Genomic DNA, 23,224 nt, shown 5'->3' on the forward strand with positions numbered 1-23,224 from the left:
TTAAAAATCCTATCGCAACCTCCCAAGTGCAGGGATAGCCAGTGTCCACCACGCTTGCAAACATGCCAACTTCTCACATGATGCTTTTTAAGTAGAATCTTCTACTGAGAAAATATATAAATCTTTAATTACAAGTACATGATCACCTTAACAGTCAGCAGTCCTTAGCGAGCCAGTGTCTCTCATTTCTCCATCAGTTTCCTATACAGTTTATTTCGCTTGATAATTCTATGCTATTCATATCATTGTATATTTGAATGTGAAAAGGAACATGGAAAAAAGATAAACTAATTCTAGTCCAGTGTAAACTACCAGTGCTGATAGCTCCTTGGGTAATCACACTGTCCAATGTCCATTGTAATGGTATTTCAGTTAATTAAAATTCTGGAGTTAGGTCAGATAGCATGACCTACATAAAGACACTTATAGACTTGAGTCCCCAGGGAAGAGGGAGATCTAGTGGAGGGGGGCATGATCTCAGAGACAAGGGGGACAAAGAATGGGGTGATGAACTGTGGGAGGAGCGAGTGGGATTGGGGGCAACAGCTGGAATGCAAATAAATAAAATAATTTTAAAAAGAAAATGCCCAAGTTTCTGAATGTGTAGTTTGTAATTCTGAAATTACAACAAACAGAACATGGGCTACAGTACCATATCTTTTAATCTAAAAGTTGGTATGTGAGAAAGAAAAAATACACAGCTTCTAAATGATAAAAATCTACTAACTGCACATGTATGTCTGACATATTTAACACAGCAGACCAATGGCTCTAAATCAACCCTGAATTTGCTTCTGTAAAGGAGAATTATTATTGACATATCCAGCTTGAAGGGCCACTGAGAGTGAATGAGTTTATTGCTGTTCAATTATCTAATTAAGTTCCAGGAAAGATGTGACTCACAAGGTCAGTTCGCATCTGAACTGAATTATAGACGCAGACACGTATTGGCAGAAGAGCTGACTACCATGGGCATTGATGGCATACTACATATTCCGTCTCTTGGCTGTTTTGGTGTTAAGTCAGAAATGCATTAAACTTTGTATGTAAACTAAAATGACAAAGTAAGAGTAAGGCAGAATGAATCACTTGTTAGTCCAGGTTCAGCTTACTTGACCTCCAAAAGCTAGTAAACAGCTAAAAAGTACTATGCAAGTATACTGGAGTCGTGAGCACTGTAAGATACAAATACATGGAAGCACAGGGTCTTTATATTTTACATACTCTAAAGTAAGGAAACAGAAACTTGACTCATCAGTAGGGGTTTATATTTCTTTAATATCTTCACCATCTATAAAATATGTTCAGTTGTCCGGTGTGTGCAAATCATGAATGTAATTCCACTAATGTAAAAGGAAATTCTGCATACAAAATGGAGCAGGATGACTAATCACTGCAACCAGCAACAAACACTTGATGCAGGACATGTTTGTTGTCCCTCAGCTCCAACTTTATACGTGAAAAATTATTGTCCTGTTCATCTTTAGTGGTTAAGAATAATACCTATGTCAATTATTAGTAAGGTATATCACACACACACACACACACACACACACACACACACGCATGCATGCATGCATATAGAACGCATGCACACACACATGCACACATGCCCACACACTTTGTGATTGATTGCCTGTTGCCTGTATGGATAGAATGAAAGATGTGTCATATCGAGGGAAAGGCAATAGCACAGATAGTTTTATTGTGCACAACTTTTGCTTTCGTACTGTATGCTGCCAGTCATGAATAAATTGGAATGCATCACCTCTCCTTCGCCACCACTACATTAAAGTACTGCGCTACCGGATTACAGAATGAGTTGGATTTGATGGGCCATTGCCAAGCTCAGGTGACATAAGTAATGCTCCACAGTGGCTGCCTCCAAATCTATGGTTGGGCATTTTAATCAGGGCTTTGATGATTGAATTGTGAACATGATCATTAATTTTGCAGATAAGTTTTGGGATAGCAACTTTCCCAGCACTTAAAAGGAAGGCGATGAGAATATAAAACAACCGTAGGAAATTCCACAAGTTGTCAGAATGAATTATGATGAAGTCCAAGAGGAACAAAGCAGGGTTATCATCATCGTGTTGACTGAGCAAAAACAAGGGAGCATAAAAGTGAAGAAATCCTTTGTAGGGTGAGGTGTGGTTAAATAAGTGGTAGAGCACAGCAGAAGGAGGAGGAGAAATGTACTGTGGGGTAACAAGGTACCACAAAGGAGGAAGGTTTCCTTTTCACCATGAAGAAAGGATAACAATAAGGGTTTAACCACACTTTCCAACTTTGAGATGCTATACTAACCTAGATTATTTCCTGACCGCAGTTGAAAGAAAATGAGAATCCTTTGTTAATGAAATGAAAATGATTGGGGTACTTCCATAAACATAAGTGGTAACTTCTAAGTCACTAACCTAATCCTGATTGTTAAACATTTTTATGAGGTGACAAAAATCTCCAAGAGTGGATAGGTTCTTCCATTTTAGAATGCTTGGAATTTTAAACACGTTGTAAAGGACTTATTGAATATCCTCTATTGGAAGAAAGTGGTGTGTTTGAATTTTTATTTTGTTAAGTATAGGAATAATACAGAGAGTTCTAAAAAGCATGTGGGGAATAAGCGTTTTCCAATTTCTTATTTTCTAGGCGGTTATGTTTTCACAGCATAGTACTTGGAGGCATTTGTGCTAAGCCAATTTCATGAAATTCTACTGGACTCATAAAGATTCATTTTTTTAAACTGTTCTCATTTTTTTCATTTAATGTAATTTTATTATTTATTTATTTACTTACTTATTCACTTTATATCTTGCTCACTGCCTCTTTCCCAGTCACTCCTCCCAACATCCTTTCCCTCTCCCCTCTTCTCCTTTGAGTGGGTGGGTGGGGGCACCTGGGTATCCCCTCCCTTCGTACTTCAACCTTCAAAAGCCCAACAACTACTGAACCCTGGTCCAACAGTTAACAGTAAGAAAAGGTTTAAGTTAAAAAAAAAACACTATTAGTTTATTATCTTGAAGATGTCCTGTCGTGAGTGTTTTTGCTTCATTTCATTTTTTTTATTGCAAATTATTCGTCCAAGCATTTGCACAAGATTTTTGTATTTTACCTGAAGTAACTAGTACTATGTTGATTCAGCTACTGCAGTGAATACATTTATAGTTCTTTACTTTATGAAAACTTTAAACATGTTTGCTTTCTTGTGAGAGATTTGTATCCCTTTGGAAGTAGACATCACCCAGAATCCCCCAGAAACTGTTTTGAAATCTCTACAGATAGCAGAATTCATAGAAGCAAACATGTCATGTAAAGCCATGAAATTTATATATTTTCCCATATAATTTAATAGTTGTGTAGCGATTAGTGTGATACCCAACACAATGAGAAAACTCTGTAAATATTTTTGTACTCATTCCTTAGAAAACAGTCACCAAAAATTTCTATGTTCTAATACTCCTTCCAAATATATTGCATTACAAGTTAACTGAATCTGACAACAGAGAACCCAATTGGCCCAAGTTTCAAGCTTAATGGATTTCTTTGGACACAGGGTACCAACAGTACAGGTAAGCTTGAATAGAGTTTAATAATTGTGTTTTGAAAATGTTTACTAGGATTAAGTTCTGGTGGGCTCTCGATGGATGTAGGCTGGGTCATAAGGATAGTTAGGTAAATGCAAGGGGCCACAACTGGAATACTAAAGGATATAATTTAAGGATTATTATTTAAAAATAGGAATGAAATTGGCTTATAATAAATGTCTACAAATAGATGTCACAGTCTAACACCTTCTCCATTATTTGAAGAGACTTTGCATGGAAGACCATTTCTCACAGTGAAGTAGTTTAATTTGCATATGTGGTTTACTATATACATAGGTATTTCTGTATATTCGAATATAGTGTATGAATTTCTTACTGACATAGAAGATTTTATACTGAGATGGCTTTTCAATGTGAAATCTGTTCACTAAGATTGGAAACCTATTTTATTACCAACAGACTATACATTTATTTGTAACATTTGCATGAAATCAACTCATATTTAATCAATTGTAAACAATGTCGCAGTGTATAATTTTAACCTCGAATAAACATGATATTTATTCAAATAATGTAAGTGTTGAGGCAACAACAGAATTGATGCCAAAGTCCCTTAGCAACCGAAATCAGAATGTTTCTAAAGAGTTTCACATCATTTAAGTCATTAAGCTAGCTACAACACTTTAAATTTAGAACACAAATATTTAAGGTTGATAAAATTAATAAACCACAACTTTATATTCTGAAATGAAAAAAGGTATAAGCCTTGCCCTTTTCTTTTGCAAACTACCATTTTATGTCACAAGAATATCGGGGTAACCCCAATCCTTGGTTTCAGCAAACATTAAAGCTATGCTCAGCAAAATCTCAGTTTATAGCAGGAAGTAAATACTTAAGAAAATATGATCACAGATCATCTGAGCATTCTGCGAACGTCAGATTCTGCTACATCATATCGAGTCATTGTTTCTAGTAAGCCATCACGTGACCTATGGGTAAGGCTATAATGCTCTGGAAGGCACTAAGATGGGCTATTTTAATAAACCATTAAATTTCTACCAATATGTTTATGGGAAAAATCCTGGTATATCTAAAAAGGCACACAGAACATGGTAATTGTTCTGTGCCCATAAGAAGGTATTTAAAAATTGAGTTAAAGAAAATGGCACAAAATGGGGCAGGATCCAGTATAGGGGGAAACAGAAGAGAAGCCGAGAGGGCCAGGAGAATGAATGGAAATGTGCAGCTGCTGGAGGTGGGGCGGGGGTAGGGGGACCTCTAGAAAGTCCCAGAGTCCTGGGATGCAAGAGGCGCTTATGACTTAATGGGGATGACCTTAGCCAAAATGCTCAACAGTAGAGAGCTACAACCTGAAGATACCACGTTCAGCAGATAGACAGGGATCCAGTGAACAGCTGGGGTCACCGACCTACCTTCACAAGTTTTGACCCGGAATTGCTCCTGTCTAAAAGAAATGCAGGAACAAAAATGGAGCAGAGAGTGAAGGAAAGGTTGTCAATGACCTGCTCATTGTGAGATCTACCCTATGGGTAGACCCCAAACCCTGACACTATTACTGAAATCATTTTGTACTGGCAGATGGGATCCTAGCATGGCATTATTCTGAGAGGCTCTACCAGAAGATGACTGAGACAGATGCAGATACTTACAGCCAAGCATTAGACTGAGGTCAGGGACCTGTAGGGAAGAGTTAGGGAAAAGAACAAAGATGCTGTATGGGATGGCAACTCTGCAGAAAAACCAACAATGTTAACTATGTTGGACCCCTGGGAGCTCCCACAGACTAAGCCACTAAGCAAAGAGCATAGGTGGGCTGGTCTGTGGCCCCTGGCACATACATAGCAGAGGACTGATCTGTGTGGCCTCAGTGGGAGAGGATGCAGCTAATTCGGTAGAGACTTGATGCCCCAGGGAAAAGCAATGTGGGGGCGAGGAGGAGGGGTGGGGAAGTGGAGAGGTAGGTAGGGGTGGGTGAAAGAGGTGAGTACGTGGGCACCCTCTCAGAGGCATGTGGGAAGGTGGATGGGGTGAAGACTGCAAAGAGGAACAACGTTTGGAATGTAAGCAAATAAAACAATTTTAGAAAAATAAAGAGAGAAGATGACACCAACCACAAACCCTACACCCTGTGTTCCTGTTGAGAGGTAGTAGTGGTTTAAATTTCTTGGTAGTAGTCATAAAATATTTATTATCCCAACAGTGTAATGCATTAGAGATACAACTGTACTCTATTGCTATTTTGAGTTCCATGGATGCACTCAAATATTATTATGGAAGCATATTTTGAATTGATCACAAACTAATATAGATTTGCTTTATTGTAATGATCATTCTGTTATTAACACTATATAGTATTTCATAAATGATATCTGTGACACATACATACAACAAATCACAAATGGCCAAAATATAGGTGAATTTTTGATGACACTTTAACAGATGTAATTCATTATTGGGTCCTTTCATAAAACTTAAGTGTAAATGTGAGAAACACTGAATGATAAAACAGGAGTAATCATGGGCCTTATAGCAAAATTATTGTTTGGGTAAACAAGACCACTATGAAGTTCTGTGATCTAAGTAAGAACACTGAGGTGATGTCCCATTCATATATAGAAGGATGATGGGACGTCTTTGTTCCTATTAGCATTCAACATGTAACATCAATAGTAATGATTACATTGAACTGTTACTGAATACCGAGTTCAGATCAAGCATGTGTTGACAGCAACATGCAGGCTCATTCAGTATTTAATTATATCTGAAATTTAGACTGTCTTGAAGAGCAATGAGGTTTCAAATGCTTGGGGCTTAGTGCTAACCTCCATTTGCAGAAATATTATTTCAGTATAGAATTGTCCAAGCCTATAGTTTCAACCCACCAAAGTGATAATCAGTATTCTTTACTATTGTGATACATGAAATGAGATGGATAGGGTGGCATGAAATTTGCACATAAAAATAAACCAGAAATGAATATGGCAATTTTAGTGCAATACTTGGTCCACAGTGGCACTAGTAGCCTCCAGTAAGGACAAGTCATGGTGTGGGATATGAAAGAACACTGCTTAGAAGAAGAGTCTGAGAAAGGCTTGGACTGTGCCTTTCCCACTGTCTAGGCAGTGTCCCCCACCGTGGCATTGATTGTATTAATCCAAATATTGCATAGCACTATTATGGTAAAAATAAGCATTCTGTCTTTTTTGGATTCCTGGCAGAATGTTCCAAACACATCTTTCCTTTTGCTGATGCTGTTAATTGCACAAATGCTCATGTCATCTTGTTTAGACTGCGCTTCCCTCCTGTTTTGACTATCATGTTGCCCTTCTGCTGGTCTCTCTGTTGACAGACTTCAGCTGCTACACACTGTGTCTTGGAGCCCGATCAGCTTCAGTGGAATCAAGTAGACAGCTTCTGCTTCAGCTAGCTGCCAGACGCAAATCTGTATTAAATTGTAGTTTTTTAAAGATCTCTTCAGAGATTTTTTTAGATGTATGTATGAAAGATGTTCTTTCTCCTGTGTGTTTAGAAATGTCTAATAAATCTTATTCCCCTTCTTTTACATGTCCAATTAGGTAGCATTAGAAAACACCCAGGGTCCCTCTTATTATGTCACCAGGAGTGGTCTTTTTTATAAAGCTACCATTTATCTTTTATGAGCAGTTTAAGACTGGTGAAATTGGATTTATTACATGCACAGTAAAATAGAGACGCCAAGGATATCATAGTTGCTAATGCACATTCCCTCCCTCCTTCTCTCTCTAAAAGGCATTTTTACAATCTTACCCAAACAAATTCCTTGGACATTGGCCAGTTTAGCAGATACTATTTTTTCCCTGCATCTGTGTCTTCCATGTCTTCCATCTTGCTTTTTCCCTTATATTTCTGGTTCTAGTTCATATAAATAATGAGGAGCAAATATTAGTGATAAGAGGAATTATTAAACAGAGGAATTATTTTCTTTGTTTGGTATGAATGATTGTGTAGATTCATAAGTATTTGCATGTGTATATGTATGTATGTATGTGTCCATGTGTGTATGTGTGAATGTGCATGTGTGTTCATGTGTGTTTGTGTGCATATGTGCATGTTTGCATGTGTATGTATGAGCATGTGTGCACATGTGTTCCTGTATGTGTTTCCATGTGTGCATGTGTGTGTGTAGGTGGAGCCCCGTGGTGATGTCAGTTGCCTTTTTTTTGTCTCTCTCCACCTGATACTTTGTGACAGGTTTGCTGATTTGTCTTGACTGGCAGGCCAGTAGGCCCTGTCATTTTATGTGGTGCTGAAATCTGACTCACTTCTTCATGGTTATGTTGCGAACATTTTACCAACTGAGAAATCTCTTCATTCCCAACAGAAATGAGCTGATCAGTTGTACAGTAATGTGTAGGGAGTCTCTAAGGAGGCCTTAAGCTCTGTCTGTGACTTGATCACAGTCTCCTGGGGGGCTGAATGTTGTGATCACCTATCGGTGGTACCACAGCATTTCCCAGATTTTATCTCATTACTCGAAACCTTAAAGTCTAGTAGATAGTTATGGAAGATCTTTTTTCTCCTCTAAGATGTTTTTGCATTTATTATGTTGCAGGCATTGTTCCTTGTTTCCTTTTTAAAAACCATATCGGCTTCAGTATGCAGACTCAGTCCTGTGGGGAACCAGGTGTTAGCCTTCAGCAGTAACAGAAAAGCTGGGTCCCTTCAGTTCACCACGCAGTCATAGCCAAGCTGAGGGCTTGGATTGTTCCCATCAGATTTCCTCCAGAGATTTATATTCCAAAAAGGGAGCCATAAAGGTGGAAGAGGTCCTTGGAATCTCTAGTCAATTAGAGTTACAACACATAATGATGCGTATTGAAACACACAAGCTGTGAGTACCATCCTAATCCTGACTCGTATGCCCATTTGGTCTCCTCTTTTTTCCCCCACTTTTTCTGATATCTGGCTCTAATTAGTACTTTTCGTTTTTAAAACTTAACTGGAATTTATTTAAAGATCTTTGGGTGTATCAAATTGAGGTGGTCTGCATTTTAATACTTTCTTACTTTATAACTTTCATTACAATGAAGGCCCACATAACAGCATGAAAAGTCCTTAGTTTGTAAGCTTTAAAAGAACACACTAGGCTCTGCTCTCTATTATTATCAAATTCACCAGTTTTATCAGTTACTTTAATCCAAATAAGTACTATTTGAGACCCACTCCCCAGCTTTTTGTCCCATTTCCTGAAATCCATGTACACCATGTCGATTCTTTCTAACTACTTCATCTTATTTAAATGACACCAGGTCACATTTTCAAGGCCCAGGGGAAGAGCTACATTAATATTCCTCATTCTGCAGAGTTGGTTTAAAATACTATGTCAAATCAACACCAGTTCTAAAAATTACTTTTCTGCAGTAGAGTACTGAATACAGTCCCTGAGCATGTCTAACTTAACCCTGAGTTTTCTTGCTGTTTTTGTTCCATCTTAGAAAGCGTTTCTTTGAGTGCTCACTGACTATTCTGCCTGCGTTTGTCTAGTATAGCGTATGATACGTCTGTGAAATGATAGATGGAAATGCATGTTGTTTCTGTGATACCTTCCAGTCACAGTAGGGCTTGAACATTTGAGAAATGACCCGAGTGATGATTTTTATAAACTGGCAGTAGCTAATGTTTATGGAGTGACAGTCAGTGTCTTTAAGTGTCACTCAGTAAAAGTTTCTCATAGATTAAATGTGTTATTCATGTTGAATTCCCCAAAGGAGACTTTCTCACTTTCTCAGGAGACTCCATGTTTACCCACAGTGCCATAGTGATGAAAAGACAGAAATTAATAAATATGTGTTACAAAGTCAGTTTAATAACAAGTTTTCTGCATCTAGAACACAAACATTGAACAATGATGCCTTCATGTTCAAGTTATGGATATCGACAAAGCAATGGATAATTTTAAACTGACTCAGTGATTTAAAGCTATTACTACCACCTTGTTTAAATGTTCATATAAAATGCATTTTGTTTTTAGACATGACCTCATTAGATATCTCTAGCTTGGCTGCAGAGTCCATAGCAATCTCAAACCCATGGCAATCTTCCTGCCTCAGTTTCCCAAAATCTCCAATTTTAGACAGGTACTCCAGTAGCACATTACACAAAACCACTCTAAGAGGAACTACAAAGGTTGACTTCTATTGACTATCCTGTCAGCGATGTCTCAGGTGACCTTCTCTTGAACCTTTCTTTTCAGAATGTGTCCATGCTACATTTACTATTTGGAGAAGTGTGTGACATCAGTATGGAAATTCCAACACTTTGTGAATAGTTTGTGAATCATTTTGTGACTGTTGTGCACCACAGTGAAACATTCACTCAGTCCAAAGCTGAAAGATCAACATCTGGGACGCTAGGGTGAAAGTCTAGATTGAAGAACAATAAGGACACCACTATGATTTGCATGACCCATGAGTAAAATGTTATAGGACAGATTATTAAAATTGGGGAGAAATCAGATATGTATGAAAGGTGATGCATTACCAAGGTCGAATATTCTGACAACTGAATTCTTGGCTATAAATAATTATTGCTTTTCTTGATACTCAATGGGCCTTGAGTTACTTAGAGTAAGGATATGCTTTAGGTAATGTTCAAAATAGTTAATAATAAAATGCTTATCCTTTCTCTTTTTTCTTTTTCTCTCAAAAGAACTAGTGTCTCTCTCTCTCAAAAGACTTAGCTGTTTTATTTTAATTTTTCTTCTTAGTTTGGGACTGGAGAAAAGAAACAAAAAGATTAAGAAATAACTGAATATATATACAAAAAATTCTGAATAAATTTGTTTAACTACTATAGCATAGGAAGTATAAACAACTCTACTTCTATAATGCAAATATTTGCATATATATATGAAGCAAAGATTTATATAGGTGGTTGGTTTATCAACAATTGTCTACAAATGGTAAGAACATTATATAGAACAATTTAATTATGAGAGACAAGAAGTTTAAATGGAAATAAGTACTTTAATATGCTTTTAGTTACTTGAATTAAGTACTAAGTATGATTTTTATTGATACACCTTTTGACCTAAAACATTAATTAAAGCATATTAATTGTACTAGTTGTCTTTCCTTGGTAGTCAATCTCTACTTTGAAGCAACATTTGTTTTATTATTTTAAGCTCTACTGAGAGAGATTTTAAACATTTCCCAATGATTAATTTGAAGTCCACATCTTACATAATGGCTTTCATTTGTGGTTATGTAATGTCTCCTATAGTCTCTAAACCTAAAGTGTTTATATTATGGGTCAAATGAAATATTTAGTGTGAAATACAAATTGCCTCCTTCAATTCACTTTTCCTTGGTTCTACAAATCTTCTGCAAAATATATGACATGACATTATATAAGAAAATGCTATATTAAAAATATACCATTGAAATATTATCCCATCAGAAGATATTTTTGGATTATGAACTTCATGACATAGGATGGAGATGTAATATTATATCATATGCAAACCCCAAATTCCAGATTTTTAAATTCAGATTTTAATATTTGATTCAGCATAGTAATATAAAGTGACTTAGTATATATATAACATCAAATAGAATTATCAATCAAACATATATAACAGGTGTTAGTAGGATATTCTAGTCAAGAACAAGAAGACTAAATACTAATTTAAACAGTACAGAAGTTCTTATTGATACAGACATTATTCTGCATCATAATGCAAGCCTAAGTAAATTCAAATATGTTCAATATTTATATACTTTATGTCTTCCCTTGATAGAATTACATTGCAAATAAATAAAAGAAAGATATTTAGGGTATTTATTAAAAGCAAGTAGATAACACATGAATCCCATAAAAGTCAAGAGGAAATTTCAACATAGTGGAGGTAGCCAAAGAATGTCAGAAATGTGTGAACTAAATGAAAATAAAAACAAATTATTTAGTGTTTTATTAAATAAATAAATAAATAAATAAATAAATAAATAAATAAGAGTATAAATATGAGGCTTGAATTAGGATGGGACTATTGGCAATGGATAGGACTATTTGCCATTGCTAACTTCCAGCAAAAGAGAACTTAGCTTTCTTTAAGGGCCCTGCCCCCTCTACTATGTCAACCAGGCTTCAGTGCATGGCCCCAGCCAAATCAGTTAATGGCCATTACCAATTGAACTAGGCAGATTATTAAAAATAAGGGGGGGAGTTCATTGAATTGGGAAGATTTGGGATGGTTGTTGGCAGACACCAAAGGAACTAGGGGGAGAAATTGGGTCATAAGACATAACAACATTGAATGCATATAAGAAATTCTAAAATAATTAATGATAATACTATGCAAAAACAGGTTGCAAAACAGAAGCTAATGATTGAAAATCAATATATGTCTTATCCTGAAGTTTTAAATTTCAAGACTCTAAAAATATTAAAGTATATTTTAAAGTAATAAACAAAGTATTTGAGAATATGTGGTCATTAATAATGTACATATTAGTGGTTTTCATTAGTTATAATATTCTCTACATCATTGCTTGCATTAGCGTGCATATACAATTGTGCTCAATTCCTCATTATTTTGAAACATGAGATATTATGTCCTCTATTACAAAATTATTATGTAAGTTTTATCAATATGCTAGTATTGACAAATGGTAAAATTATAGACATTTGTTTTGAGTTTCAAATTTCTAATATTTTAAGTCACATTTAAAGATTTTTCAAGATATAAGATTTATGGTCCTATATAAATGAAAGCATCATTTTATCATGTACTTAATTCAGTGTTTTTGTTAATTATTCATTCTGCAGAAATGTTGGCAACTTATGCTATCATTTGAAAATAAGTGTTTTATCATTTATAAGACATAACTACTTCTGAATGTATAGAATTGTAGAAACATAAATGTATTTTTTTTCAAAAAGCACATTAAATTATTTTCTAATTATTATTGATGCATAAGATTTCCATAGGTTGTAACACCAATATTTTAGTTATATACACATATAATATATATATACACTTATATATGATACATATATAATATGTGTGTATGTGTACTATATATAAGTGTATGTTGATTTTTACCAAGAATTAAAGTATGAGATTCTTTGTCTTTGTTAAGATCATTTTAAAATATTCATCCACATTTTCTTTGTAATGAATATATTATAATAAGAATTGAAAACTATAATAATCTACATAAAGTATATAGTTAAATAACTAGTATACATTTATATACATTTATCATCAAGAAGAAATGGTATTCTACTATATCATATGTAAGACATAGTATATACTTTAAATTTGCTTTACCTAACTGAAAAAAAATGTTTAGAATTTATGTACTTGGAAATATATGCCTCTATTTCTGACCAGTGTGTTAAGAGAGAGGTCAAAAAGGAAGGCGGGATGAGAGGAAGAGGTAAGGATAAAACAGAGAGTAGGAAAGGGGAATGGGAAGACGTCAGCACATGAGCCTCACTGAGACAGTACTTAAATGCACTGTTGCAATACATACAAGGTCCTCTGCAATTTCTCTTCTTCTATGTCCATCAGAATTTAAATACATGATTGACATCTGTGTCATAAACATCCATAAACTTCCATCAAGATCTGGATAAAATATATTGAATTGTCTATACTAACACTCTCACTAACTATTATATAAATAATTGTTCAACATTCTGAGAAAATTCTACAATCACTTTTGAAAATATTGCTTTTACTAATTTGCCTAACTTCTGATGGTAAGAGTATACAACTACACGGTAACTTTTATTACTATTTCAACTACATGCATTATCTCATGGAGATAATCATTACCCTTTTTGCAATGAATAAAAAAAGTAGATGAAGGAAATTATTTTCCCAATCTGTGGCATCTAAGTCTACTGAGGTTTAAAATTTGCCTTTCATTTTACAATTGTCAGAACTGAAGTTTCAAGATATAGATTGTTCAAAGCCCCATCCTTTACATGAGTTAAAAAGTCCCCATTCCATTTCTCTGCTCCCTGCCTTTGAAACTGCTCTTTGGCATTGACCCTTCTCTGTCACACTGAATGATGGTACATGTACTTTCTCCCTAGAATGTTACTTGAACCATTTTCTTTCTTTCTCATCATGCTACACTTGCCTGAATTCTAGAAAGACACAGCATTCAAAGCCAGTATTGATTATCCTGGTCCTCTAATAATAATGTATCAGGATCATTTCATTGACTATAACAACCATTGGAAAGATGTGAATGGTGTTAAAAGTAGAGGGAAATGTAGAGGACTTTAAAGGGACTGTAAAGGAAATATGCTTCATGGTATGTGGGGTGTGTGTGTGTGTGAGTGAGTGTGTGTGTGTGTGTGTGTGTGTGTGTGTGTGTGTGTGTGTGTGTGTGTGTAACCTAAATTGCTTCTCTCAAAATTAAGCCATAGATTAAAACATATACACACAATAATTATGAAAAAACACAAAAAAGAATTAATACAGCATTAGGCTCAATCTTGAGTAACTCTACAAAACAAGCCAAAGCGTGTTAGATGTATGCTTCTGAAATCACTCAGTATGTCTCACAATATGGTTTAATCACCTTAACTGTGATGCTCATTAGAGTTTGTCTTAAACAGAATTATCTTTGCAGAGAAAACTTCATACCCATCCTTCACCAGCTCCCAGACTTTCCCTCATACACACAATGCTATATGTGCAAAACCAATTCAACCAGTTTCTCTGAATACAAAACAGATATTGTTTTTTTCTTGTCATTTTCTAAATATCCAAAGGTACCACTTGCTACTCTTAAGACATACAAAAGCTTTAAAGTTTCCATGTCAATGACGTGGTCCTTAGCTGCTGTCAGTAGTATTACTGAACTGTAAGCATGCTGACTTCATCAGTTGAGTATTCACTGAGAAGATCATATAAAATAGGCCTTTAGGAGATGTGTCTGGTCAGAGAAAGTAAACCAGAGGAGAAATGCTGTTTGGGGCTGTGTCTCTGGTTTCTTCCTGTCTGCCTTTCTAGTTACTGGCCACCAGAAGGTGAACTCCATTGCTCTGTCACATCCTCTCTACTTGATGTTCTCCCTCACCACACACACTAAGACATGGTAGAACCAAGTGTGGCTACGAGCAAAAATAAACCTTTAAGTTGTTTTATGCTTCTTTTCTCATAGTAATGAAGACTGACATGCAGATACAATCTTTCAGGACTTATCTCAGTTCCTATGTATTGCTTTTTAAAATTACTTTTTATTACCTTTATTTTTTTAACAGTCTACTCATTATCCCGCTCCCATTCTGACCACCAACAGTTCCTCATCTCATTGTTCCTTCTTTGTCTCCAAGAGGCTGCCTCCACCCCTCTATCCCCCCAGATACTTACACCCTATCAATTGTTAAGAAGCAATGTTCTGCTCTTCAAGTCCCAAGCATAGTGGGAGCCCGGGTTACCTGACCCTGCTTGTCAAGTCCAAGAACCACACCATACACAACCGCCCCCAAATGGCACAGAAATGGCATCAAGAAACCCCGGTCACAAAGATAGGTATCTTTTAAGGTGATTGACCCCAAGTTCCTGAGAAACTTGTGCTTTGCCAAGAAGCTCAAGAAAGAGCCAAGGAAGATGCAGGCCAACAATGCTAAGGCAGTGAGTGCATGCACAGAAGCCATCAAGGCCCTTATGAAGCCTAAGGCCATCAAGCCCAAGAGCTAAAGGGCCCCAGCCGCAAACTCAGCCATCTGGCTTTGATCACTGACCCCTAAGGGATTAGAAGCTAGAAGACTAGAGTCTTGTGCTGTTTTTACAAATAAATTTGATGCAAGATCTGTTAAAGAAAGGAAGGAGGGAAGAAAGAAAGAAAGGAAGAAGGAAGAAAAGAAGGAAGGGAGAGAGAGAGAGAGAGAGAGAGAGAGAGAGAGAAAGAGAGAGAGAAAGAAAAGAGGCAGTATTCTTTCCTTTTTCAGGAGGATCATTTACCTTACAACATGATTTTTATCTTCTTTAGCATTTTGTGACATAATAAATGTACTATTTTTCAGGTATTTTATGCATTTAGTTGGTGCCGCAACAATGAAAGTTAGTATCTATAGGACAAAATGCATGGCTTAAATAAAGTTTAAAGTCCCTGACACTAATAAGTGTGCCATAACTTTGTATTGATTTTAACAGAGAACAGGAAATAGCCTGGCATAAGGGCCCAGTCTTCAGTTTTAATGCTTATTTAGAGACACTTTAAACTGAAAATTAGTTCAATAACTCTTTACTTTCTTTGAATATAACAGGGAAGTGTTTTAATTAATTCATTGATTTGTGTTAAATTTCTTCACAGTCTTGTGGCGAATACTTCAGAATGAAAGCATTAGATGAAGTCAAAGGCATTAATTAATCTTATTGGTCATCGTAGAACTAGTCTTCCTAAAATGTATTTTATTCAGTTTACCCTTTTCCCTTGTGCACAGTGATTAGGCAATATCAAAGTAGCTGAGCTCAGCCTTTACCTTCTCTTTTATGGATTATTTTTATTGTTTTTCAAAAGTAAGTACTGATTTCTATTCTGACAAATTCTAGCAACACTGCCGAAAGCAAAACAGTGCCTGCTATCTATTCCCTGACTACAAAGTCAGTTTTAAGTTGACACATTTCACTCAAGTTAATTTTGCCTAGAGGAATTTTGTATTTTTCTTTTAGGTATAAGATCCAAGAACTCTTCTACTGTGCCTGCTAACTTATGTTCTTGTTTTTATTAAGTATTATATGGTGTATTATAACAATGTCTTGTCTTGGTTTTGCAACTCAAGGAAATAATTTGAGAAGACACTAATGATGTTTACCTGATATAGAAATATAGATTAAAAACTGAAAACAATTAACCCATATTTATAACTATGAAGACAATTGCAACTGAGTATAAGGGAGTCTTACAAAACAATTCTTAAAGGGCAAAACCTGTTATGTTCTGTATCACCTTCCAGGTGTGACTGTGGTATTCCATGTGTAAATAAGGTGGCAGAGAGGAGAGAAGCTATGTGTATACACCATGTTCTGACCAATGAATATCTGAGTGATTAATAGCACAACATTTCCTTAAAAAACTGAGCCTGAGATGCCCACCAGTCAGGCACCTGGAAGGTCAGGGACGGCTCCTATGACATGGAACAAACCAGAGACTAGAAAAGCCCTACTGGGACCTCCTACCCTGGGCAAGAGTGATCCCAAGACAGATGACCTTCACAAGGGGCCACCAGAGTGGGCTTGGCAAGGAATGAGTCCCATAAAACACACCAGATCAGCATCATGGTACACAGATACGGAGCTCTCTTGAGATGACCGCCGGTCTAGTATCTCACGGGCCTGGGGATGGGAGGGGGACAGACCATGTTGGAGATGACCTCTGCTCAGTTCTACAATTCATGAGCATGGCATAGCAGTCCTGGGACTACTCCTCAGACGACCTCAGACACCCAGAGACACCAGATACCACCAAGAGGAGCAAGTAAGTGATGGAGAAATGGGAGAGAAAGAAACAGAAGGATATAAGCACAATGAAGAAAGACAGAACCGGAGACTCAGGGTAGCGAGGGAGAGTGAGTCCTGTCTCTTGTGTGCTATGTGGTGGCATTGGCAAGGGAGAGATAACCTGTTCTCCCCTTTGTTCTCTTGCATCAGTGGGAGAGCTTGCCCTGCCCCTCACCTGCTACAGCACTCAGAGAAGTCTGCCCTGTACCTTGTGTGAGCAGCAAGATAGAGCTGGCCCTGGATGTAGGGCCTGGGAATGAACCAGCCAGAGGCTATAAGTTCAGGAAACCTGGTCCTACCACTTGTCTGCTGGGTGGGCAGTGGTGCAGATGAGGGAGAGATGCCTTCCTCCTCTCCCTCATCTGGTCATCTAGAGCAGGCAGGAAAGCTGGCCTTGGGATCCTGACAGTGGAAGAATTGGTTATATATCTCACCAGCTGCAACATTCAGAAGATCAACATTGAACATAAAACCTGGGCAGGCACATAGAGCTGGCTCTGGTGGTTGCAGGTTTTGCTGGTGAGCTGGCCCTAGGGTGTAAGAGAGGGAGAGCAGGCAATCCGAAGAGCTCAGATAGCTCTCAGGCCCAGAAACAGGGCTTTGAATTAGCCAACCCCAACATCTACTCCATTGATGAACTGCTGGAGTACACGCAGGGCCAGTCCTACCAGATCCAAAATCACAGTATCTCTACGACCCAGGGCTCCCAGGATATGGGAGCGGTATCCCAGGAAAGTTCCAGTATTGATAGAGGAGCAGAAGACAGAGGCCTCTTACCAGACAATTGAGTCTTTGTAATGAACATTTGCAAGCTAAGGAGTGTAGACAACATGGTATACTGTGAGACACATTACTACAAATTCTACAATAAGATTTTTTCTCTGTTGTTAGGAGGTTGTTAGGTGGAAGGCAGGTAGAAGGGGAGGGGGAGATGAGTGGGATTGGGGTGCAGGTTGCATGATATGAAATTCACAAACAGCAAATAAAAAGTTAAAATATCAAGTCTCAACTCTCCTCTTTAGAAGAAATGTTACGTAATGCTATGTTTAAAAATATAACCCTGTACAAACTCACATCTCTAGCTATTTTAGCAATTTCTATAATCATATTGTTTAGGTGTTAATCTTCTCTTAGAGATGAGAGTATATCAGCAAATGTGTTTTTTAAACTTCTTTAAATAGATGCTCAGACTCACTGTGGAGAGAAATGACTTTTCCCCTGAAAAATGTTCATTTCATTAGTCACCTATATAGGCTGAAGCCAAGCTGTGACTAAAAAAGAAATTAGTCAAGTAAAACAAAAAAATGTAATAAACTTCTACAGATGGGTGAAGACATATCCTACCACGGATGAAGACAATGAAGGTTGGACCTAGGTGCTGATTAACTGTGAGGGGGAGAAAGTCTTTACCTATGAATAGCTTGAGCTTGGGGCCTTCAGAGGGAGAATAGTAAATGATTAAATGGGAGAGGCAGGTTCAAGTGGGCCTGCTGAGAGGGTAAGAACACATCGGAGACATGGAGTATGATACACATCCAGCGGAAGCAAAGCTGATTTAGGATAAAATGTAACCAGAAAAAGCAAAATGCGATGAATCCATGGTTGAAACTGAGTTGTAAAAAAGGAAAGATCATTTTGAAAAGGGAAGGGCTTCTTTCTTTCTTTCTTTCTTTCTTTCTTTCTTTCTTTCTTTCTTTCTTTATTTCGAGAGGGGGGGGGGATATACCAAAAACCTCTCCATTGATTTTTGAACGGAGATGGGCAATGTGAGGATATTATACATAATTCATAATTCAACAATGCAAGTGTTAGCTATAGTACAGAGCATAACAAAAACACAAACTATATATATATATATATATATACACACACACACATACAAATGCACACTATATATAGTGTATATATACATATATGTATATATACATATAAAGATATATATGTACTGTATAGCATATGACTGTACATAATATATATACATATATAGATATATATGCATATATATAGTTTATCTATGATCTGATCCATAGCTAACACTTATATGGGTGATTATGTGTGTGTGTGTGTGTGTGCATGTGTGTGTGTGTGTGTGTGTGTAATAGTAAATGGATCATGTTAGTTATAATTTCTGTCAATTTTATGGGAAAATGTTTCCCCGTAATGAGCATTTTCTATTATGAAAGTGAGTTACTATAAATAGTGTCTAAAAGTACATAGAGGAGAATTTCCTAAAGAGAGAACAAAGAATCTAAGAACAAAATTTAGGAATTAATTTCCCAAGGCTGCTTCTGCTTCTCACTGTAACATCTATGTTCTTATCATTTTGATCTGTTAACAATTTTTATTTAGTGACTGTTCTCTTGTTCTACTGTATAATGAACAATATTTGTGGGATGTATTAATAAAATTATACATATATATATGTATTAAGTAAATACTTATATACAATTAAATAGTAAGCTAAATTTGGTGTGATTAAATTAATTAATATAAATGCTATATTTGTTTATCATATTATTTATTATTTCATAGCATATAATTAAAACATGGCTAAAAGTAATTAAACAGCACTTTGCTTACCTACCAGCTACTTCTCAAATATATGAAAGGGACTTTAAACGTAAATTTTATGAATGTTCTTAACCACAGTGTGGACAGAGTTAAGACTCTCAGAGTTTCACTCCTTATTCAAAGCCTTAAATATCAATAACAAGATAGGAACTCAAATCTCCAGTGCTGAAAGGGTAGAGATGGTACAGTTTACACACACACACACACACACACACACAGAGAGAGAGAGAGAGAGAGAGAGAGAGAGAGAGAAACACACACACACACACACACACAGAGAGAGAGAAACACACGCAGACATGCACACACGTGCACAGACATGCACACACATATCCTATGATATAGCTCTGTATTACTTGCATGTTTGTGTCTCCAATGAATGAAAGCTCTATTGATTCTTATCTCTTGCATATGATGTTTTAAGAGTTTTAACTCATGACTTATTATTATTGTGCTCATTAATGTTATTTTTTAATGATGCTCAGTCTTGGCCAACTTTCTACTTGGAAGCGAATGTCCCTTGGTAATAAAGTGATCTCTGTAGTGGTAAAACCACAGAAGCTTTCACCTCAAAGCCTGAGCCTAACTTACCTTGCTCTTTTCCCACACTACGGACTTCACAACGCCTTTGTGTGTGAGTCAAGCGGGAAACTATTCAGTAATATTATGCAACTGTATGATGATGACGCTTGGGACAGGTCTGAATAATTCCCTCTGCCTGGACTTGTAACATTACAAGACGAAATCCCTGCACTGACCTGTTTAATGGTTTTATGATAAACACTTGGATATGATGCTGGACACCAAGGACTTATTTATGACTGTCACTAGATATGACCCTGTCATGTCAATCACGTTCCTTAAGCTTTTCTTAGGCTCTTCCCTCAAATACATGAAATCTAACTTTAGAATTCCAAGTACTTAATAAATCTGCTCCCTAAAGATTGATTTAAAAGTTCCCTGGCAATAGGACTCATCATACACTATTTGATCATATAGAGAAAACTCGGGAGGCATGTGTTGTTGAATGAATTTTCAGGTAGTTAATAGGCAGAAGTCAAAAGGAAAGGTAAAAGATTAAATGCAGCTTCTACTATTATTCCTGATACTAATATAGTTAAGGCTTGATTGAAGTAAATGAAACATCTAAGTTCAAATGGGTTTTTGTTTCCTAAGAGGACCACAGTAAAGAGAACACATCAAATGTCTCAGGTCTTTATGCTCTGGTTTGGAGGGTGTCGTTTCAAAGCACTTGTGCTTTACTGACTCAAAAGGGTGTGAGTGATACGGGCTTGACTCTGCCTCACAAACATAAGGGGGGGCGTAGCCTTAGATTGTCATGTTCGACAAGTTAATGTGTAGTCTTCTCTAGTGCTGCCCTTTGCAAAGTCTCTGCATACAAACACCAGCCTGAATGTGTTTAAACAGGCTGTGTTTGAATTCATTCCAGACTTTCCATTTACAGCCATTTAAGACTATTTGTATTCAGGAAACAAAATAACAAGGGACAGCTGTTTCCCTGTTTTGCTCTTATTTCTAAGCTATTTGAAAACATTTAGAGAGGCTAAAAATATAAAGGAGCATCTTCTTTGTAACTTAGGATATAAGTGAGTCAGGTAAATTAGAGTCACCAACAGAAAAGTCAATATTTTCTTTCTAACCTAAATTTCAATCATCAATTTCATTCTATTTTAGCACACAGTCTTGTTCTACGTTTTTAACAAGTGATATATATTTGATCTTAACAGTTAGAAAGCAGTTCATAGCATCTCAGATCCTGGCTGTGACGGTCCTAAATGCTTCAATCGAGCCTCTTGTGGATACTCAAGCTCACCATCATTTGAAGACCTGGCATCAAGAGGTCATTGCTGAGCATTCATTACCCACAGTTCATTGCATCAGAAGATTATGGTTTAAAGACTAACCAGTTAATCTGCAATTTCAGAAAGCGAATCAAGTTAACTTAGTTGCACCCATCAGGACTCTGTAGCAGCGGGCAGCACTCGACCCCAAAAGTTAAGCTGTCTTACAAAGTCCAACCCAACCAGGAAGGAAAAGGAAAAGGATGGGGGTCTAATGTGTATCTTCTATGATTCTATTTATACAGTGCACTGCAATGCTTGAAGAATTCAACTTTCCAGTGCTGGCAGGCTGACATGCATCCAAAAATGGCCATCGATGATTGGTGCTTATTGGAAATCTACCTTGCAGGACTGTGTCCATAAAGAAATTAGATTGGAGCCAAGCTCTAAATGGCTACTTTGAAAATGTGACACTATTAGGGCTACTTGAAACACATATGTGCACACACAAACTCACTTACTAAACATACCTGAAAGAGGCTATTTGCTAACAACAACAACAACAACAACAAATCATTGACAAATTGTGTGTGTGTGTGTGTGTTTTCTAGGATGAGTGGGACTTGCTGCTTTTCCTCTGATCCAATATGAGTATTAAACAAAGGAACAGTATCATTTTTTGTTTTTAACTCAAGGGATTGAGTGTGAACAGTTTTATGAAAATGTTTCATTAAGGGAGGGAAAGCCCATATGCATGTGATTATTTTTAGGTAAGTAAATTACCTCCCGAAAGAGCCAGATGGCTTCAGAAACACATCTGCAGCTCTGTGTTTCCTTTTCTCACTACTCGGACGGATAATTACAGGGTCATGAAGACACAGTCCCAAGCAAGCTCTAAAATACAGCCTGGCTCATGTGGAAACAGGAGCAGGGTGGAACCTAAATATTGTTTGAGCTCTTACCAAAAGTGGATAGACTTCCATTATAGTTCAGTCAATAGACATAATGTTCTTTCAGGATTGCTGGTCATAAGAGTAAGGAACCTTTTGAGGGCTATTGACACACTGTGGGAACCAGAAGCATCATGAATATTAACTAGAGAATAAAAATAGTTCTGAGCTTTTGTTTATTTATTCTGAGCAGGGATATGACCCCTGTCATCACATTTGGTTCTAAAGGATGAACCCTATTAGAGAGAGAGAGAAAAAACAAACAAACAAACAAACAAACACATTATGCAGCCATATTCAGTGTATGTCATTGTGGTAGACAACAACTCTTTAGCCTCTGGCCTCATATCCACCTTCCTGTTTCCTGTGTGCTGACATAAGAACTGCACCTGCAAACAGATCTCTTTGATTAGTGACATTAGAGATCAGAGGGTATTGGGCTCACAGATGGGTAGAGAGCTTCATATTCTTGTTCTGGGGTTGTTTATAGCTGTTACTAGTGTCTGACTGCCATTGCACTAGAACAACCTTGAGTGCTTACTTCTTATCAAAGTTCCCAGCATTCCCTGTAGATACTGTCTTGTGAGGTTTTGTCATCACCAGAGCCTTAGTCTATGCTATCCCTCCAGTGATCTCCCTGTCCAATTTTTCACTGTCCTCTGACACAGTATAAGACTCAGGATTGAGGCACATGACAGGAAGTGGGCATTATGGTCTTCCAAATGAATTTCTTCACTGGCTCGTTTTCCCTGTTACTCATATCTGTGAATTCCAAATGATATGCACCTTTCCTTATTCCTCCTTGTTTCTTTCATTGCATCAGATCAC

At 36.9% G+C, this 23,224-nt stretch overlaps 1 protein-coding gene and 1 non-coding gene across 22 annotated transcripts in view; one reads left to right on the top strand and one right to left on the bottom strand.

The window, feature by feature from the left end:
* Robo2 (roundabout guidance receptor 2) overlaps positions 1-23,224 on the bottom strand; it is a 1,555,468-nt gene that overhangs the window by 699,269 nt on the left and 832,975 nt on the right. The gene's annotated exons all lie outside the window — the stretch shown is intronic.
* On the top strand, positions 16,513-16,638 carry Gm26307. The gene has a single exon (XR_003952023.1). It is a non-coding gene; the product is annotated as a small nucleolar RNA SNORA17 (small nucleolar RNA).

Source organism: Mus musculus, chromosome 16, assembly GCF_000001635.26.
Source record: "Mus musculus strain C57BL/6J chromosome 16, GRCm38.p6 C57BL/6J".
Lineage (NCBI taxonomy): Eukaryota > Metazoa > Chordata > Mammalia > Rodentia > Muridae > Mus > Mus musculus.